This window comes from Belonocnema kinseyi, chromosome 8, assembly GCF_010883055.1.
Source record: "Belonocnema kinseyi isolate 2016_QV_RU_SX_M_011 chromosome 8, B_treatae_v1, whole genome shotgun sequence".
NCBI lineage: Eukaryota > Metazoa > Arthropoda > Insecta > Hymenoptera > Cynipidae > Belonocnema > Belonocnema kinseyi.
This window is the reverse complement of record NC_046664.1, coordinates 63389301-63394608: the sequence shown is the minus strand read 5'-3', so window position 1 is coordinate 63394608 and position 5308 is coordinate 63389301.

Here is a 5308-nt window from a genome sequence, read left to right as displayed (position 1 = left end):
ATAATTTAGATTTGGATAACCGGGAATCTTCAAATTTTAATTAATTCCGATCTAGTACTGGAAAAAATTTTCAAAAAGTAACAAAATTCTAAATTGGAACAGGAACTATTCCAAAGAATCTCAATTCTGAATTGAAGCAGGGAATTTTCAAATTTTAACCAACTCGTTGAAACAGGTATTTATCCAAAAGAATTATAATTTGTCTTCGAACAGGGAATTACAAAATTTAAATAAATTTCGAGCTGGAACAAGGAACTTTTCATTTTTAACCAATTTTGAGTTGGAACTGGAATTTAACCAATAGAATAATAATTCTGAAAGTAGAATTAAATGTTTAAACAAAAATAAAACTCTGAGTTGAAACGATATATTTTTCAACAAAATTTAAATTATAAATTGGAACAGGGAATTTTACAAACAAAAATCTAATTCTTATAATCAGCTGAGATGGAGAATTTTCAAAAAGAATTAAAATTCTTGATATAAACCGGGATTTTTTAAAAGAATTTTATTTTTAAGTGGAAATTAAGAATTTTCTTAAAAATAACTAATTCTACGCTGGAATTGGAATTTATCCAGAAGAATAACAATTCTCAATGGAAAATTGAATTTTTCAAACAAGATTGTTATTCTGTCTTGAAACGAGGTATTTACAAAAAACATTTAAATTATTAATTGAAACAGGGAATTTTACAAAAAAAAAAAATTCTTACAGTCAGTTGAAATGAAGAATTTTCAAAAAGAATAAAAATTATTGATTTGAACAGGGCTTTTTTTAATGAATTAAAATTTCGGATTTAAACAGGGATTTTCCCATTTTTAATCAATTCTGAGCTGGAATTAGAAATAAAAATTGCTTGAAATGTTATAATTTTGAACATTTTTAAATTCATTAATTGATACTTCAATTTAGAGCATTGAAAATGATAACGTGGGTTTATATTTTTGGAACTCACTCTAAACGTTTGAACTACAATTTATAAAAGTTTAAAATTTTGAATTTGGCAGTTTAACTGCAGTTAATTTAAAATTGTTTAATTCAAAAGTATTAGTACACGGAGAGAAATTCCAAGAGATTAATTCACGGGAGTGCTTGATTTTATAGCTACAATTTTTACGTGATTTAAAGTTTTCGACTCTGTGATCTAAAAGCGTAGAATTCGAGACCTGAGAGCAAAGGGGCGTGACATAATGCCTCAAACTTAAAGACCTACCCGTGTAGAAATCTCGGTCTGGCCCCGATCGGGGCCAGACCAGTGCAGCTCGAGTCTCGATCGGGAATCCTGGTCGGGGCCAGGCCGCGTATGAAACACACGCCCAGATCGGGGCCAGGTCGGGACACCCGATTGGGAAACGCGACCTGTGTCCCATCGGTGTCCGATCGGTACACGATGAGTCTCATTATAATCCATTCATGAATTTCACAAATGGAGATTTAATATAAGTAAACTCAAAAGTATCGAATGGTCCTCTCCTTTCGAAGGCCACCTTAATGCTTTGAATTTCCAATTCAGTTATTTTAAGTTAAAATTAAAGTACGACAGGCATGAAAAGAAAAGGTTTCAGAAAACAAAATTTAATTATATTTTTGAAAAACGTAAAATTATTGTAAAATTATTGTGGATGGTATCAGCTTCGAGGAAAAGTTTTGTTTTTTATGAAAAAAATGGATTGCAACCAGAAATATTTTAAATAAGAATTTCAATTTCTTGAAAAAAAATTCTGTCTATGAAACTTTTTAAAAAATTAGAAAAAGTTTTTTCGCAAAAAGATTCACCACAACTTGACATTTTCGAATGCTTCCAAAGAAAATCAACGGGAAATAACCTATCATTTACGATTTATTAACATTTTACTGTAAATAAATTCAATTTCCTGCCAATTGCATTACTTCTTGAAAAATTCGAGAAGGTGGTTGTAGATAATTTTTTCGCCAAAAAATTGCGCTATCATTTATTAGATCGTTTTATTTTTTTAAATCGGTTAAGAAGAAATATAGACCAAACAACTTTTAAACAAAAATGAAAAATTTTGAATTAAATATTTCTGGTTATTTTAAATATTATTTACGGAATTTTAATCATTTAAATCATTTTTATTACTATCAATTAATTTCGAACAAATGGACGTTTTTATAACTTGACATGTCAATGTTTATAATGCTCAAGAAAAAAAACTTTGTTCATCATTTTAAACTACGCGCGAAACTAATTAGATTCCGATTCCGACGCATGCGCAGTTGAGTAACTAGCTCTTGCTGGAATGTTATGAAAATTGGTCCATAATGTATTTCTGTAATAAATTTATTATTAATACAAAATCAAAGTTTCAATAACATTATCGATTGTATCATATATTTTACCCTTATAATTTAAAAACATTACAATTTTGGGCATACTGCAATTCATTTCTTGTAAATAGATTTCATAATTCGAACTCTACATTAAATCGAAAAACCTTAAGTTCTTTAATAATAATTGAAAATAAAATAACTTGATGAATTTCATCATATAATATTTGACCCATCTAATGGTAAATACACTAATTTTACCTAAAACAATGAAATTAATTATTAATTTATTTGGAGTTAGGTTTCAATTTGCCCGCAGAGTGTAATTACTTACTCTCATCATCCTCGCACAGGTTTCGAGGTCTACTGACTTGTTTTAATGCTTCCGAACACGTGGCTTACTCGCCATATGCATTTTTAATCATTGCTAGAATATTATAAACGAGTAGTATGTATACAAATTTCACTGCACTACCGGAAAAAATCAAGGAGCACTAGTTCTGCGAGCGCATGGAGATGGCGTTTCAGTAGGAAATCGGTCTGGCCCGGTCGGGCCCAGGTATGGGCCACAGAGTTCTACCGATCAGGGCCAGATCGGGAAATCCGACCGGGGCCAGATCGGTATTATGTTTGAAATCGGGCGATTTCTGCACGGGTATGCTTTAAAACAAGGCTTCAGAGATCTTAGTTCACCCGCTAAAGCGTGCAGCTTCTTCCGCGTAGCTTCTATTTTATACGTTTAAATTATGGAGCATTTGAATACAAAAATGTTGAACGTAACAACTTTTGAACTTTAATCTTCAAAGTTTAAAATTGAAGATTTTCACTTTGAGTGCTTTCATTTGCAGTTCAGTTTTTATTACTAAAAATGGAACAATTTTTATACCTAATTTTCGGTTTTTTAAATTTCATTGTCTGTGAAAAATGTTTGCGAAAGGGAAAAAAATGGAAATGATCGGGATTTTTTTTTATTAAAACGGCCACCCTGATGAATTAAGTGCCGAATTTCATGAATATTTTTGTCAACAATATACATTTCTTACGTGCGATGTTTCGAAAAGACGCTGTATTAGAAACACTTTAACTCGCAGAAAAGAAAGAGGCAGCTAAAGAAGCAGAACAGAAGCTCGTCAATGCGAAAGTTAAAAGGTATAGAACAATGCATGTGAAACTTAACTAACTAAAGCTTCACTAATTAAACTAACTTAAATATATAATTTCCAGTGTAAAGGAACAAAAAGAAACTGTACATGAGGTGAACAGAACTCCCTTACAAAAACAGAAGAATAACAAGCGACCAAAGAAAGACTCGAAGGAAAAGAACAAGAAACAGAAGAAAGGTGCCAAAGAAACTCAATAATAGATTGTCAATTTTTATAAATTCTTATCTATGTTTTATGCTGTAACTCCACTGTTTAATTTATGAATCGTAGTTTTCAAACTTGCGTCAGTATGTCCTTTAGACTTTTGTATTCATTCAAAAATGGATTTTTCATGAAGTCATTTTTTTTTATTGATCGGCAGTATCACAAGTCTTATGTATACGTATATATCTTAGGGATTGTCCATATATTACGTAAGACGTTTTTCTGTTGTTTGAATAAAGACGAAAATAATATTTTTATCAAGTTGAAAAGGACACAGCGATATAAACAAAAGAAAAATGTCTTACGTAATATATGGACGATCCCTTAAGTATAATTTACATATAACTTTCGGCGCCTGGTTAAGGGAACCATTAAAATACAATTGAACCGCTGGCGACCAAAAGGGGACACGGCTGGATTCAGCCTGAGAAGCATTGTCCTGAGTGTCAAATTTAAAAATCTTTCTAATTTCAATTTTAAAGACTGACATTTGTAGAGAATTTCAAGGCGCATCTTTTTTTCCTCTTGCAAAAATTTATAGCTTTTGTAGTTTTTGAGATAATTGGTAAAAAGTGGATTTTTTGAAAACGAAAAATTCCCATCTTTTTTCACTTCGACTCGCGCTAATTTAGCCAATTTTCATCATTTCCCGATTTCCCGAATACAAAGTATGTGTTTAAGTCTTCTGAAACTATCTAAGAAAGAAAAACGAGAATATTGTAATAAACAAAAAGTTATTAATTTTTTTTAAGGCATTGCAAAAATCATGAATTTTAACCTTCAAGCGCCTCGTTTAGCGAACGAATTTTAAACTACGAAAAACTTTCTGTGAGAAAGTTGTTCATTAAGGTTCAAAGAAGTTTTCTGGAAAGTTTTATATCAATTCGATTAATAGTTAAAAAATTATGAATGTTTTAAAATCCAAGCGGTAATCTTGACGCTGCCCAAAAACGTACCTGGCCGGCTACGTACGCGCTGCAGCGAACGACGTGAAGGTCAAGTCAATCTTACCAAAACAAATGCACAACAGTAACCTTTTTTGTCATCTTCTATGAAATTCTACAAATAAAGCATAGAATCAGCGAAGTTATTGTTTCTTATAATAGTTGGAAAAGCATTTTTTTTTAGATTATTGAGATTTTTTTGAGAATATTAATTAAAAAGAAAAAGATATTAAAATGAATCAAGGTATAAAAAGAACTAGAAATGAAGATTCGTGAATTAAAAATAAGAAAAAATGTTCCAGAAATCAGGTACGATTGGAAACCGTCAATACAATTTTTAAATAAATTTTAATCATAAATTTAATATTTTATGACTTTTTTTATTCTTGATTTTTTTAAATAATTCTTTTACTGAACTATATATAATATGTAGATAGTCTAAAGTAATTATTTTAAATTTTTAATGACGAAGTTATTATTTGTTATTTCTTTAGGGAAAAGAATACATTACAAAGTCTAAAACTAAAAAAGACGGCTTTGCTAAAGATATTCTAATCCCAGAGAGATCTTTCAAACCTATTGAATCCTGCTGTGGAGAAAAATGTTACGAGGGTAGTTCAATAAGTCCTTAGAATGAAGTATAAAAACAATTTTTTTTGGGTAAATTTTTTTTTATTTTTCAACGTAATCTCCTTGGAGCTCTATAC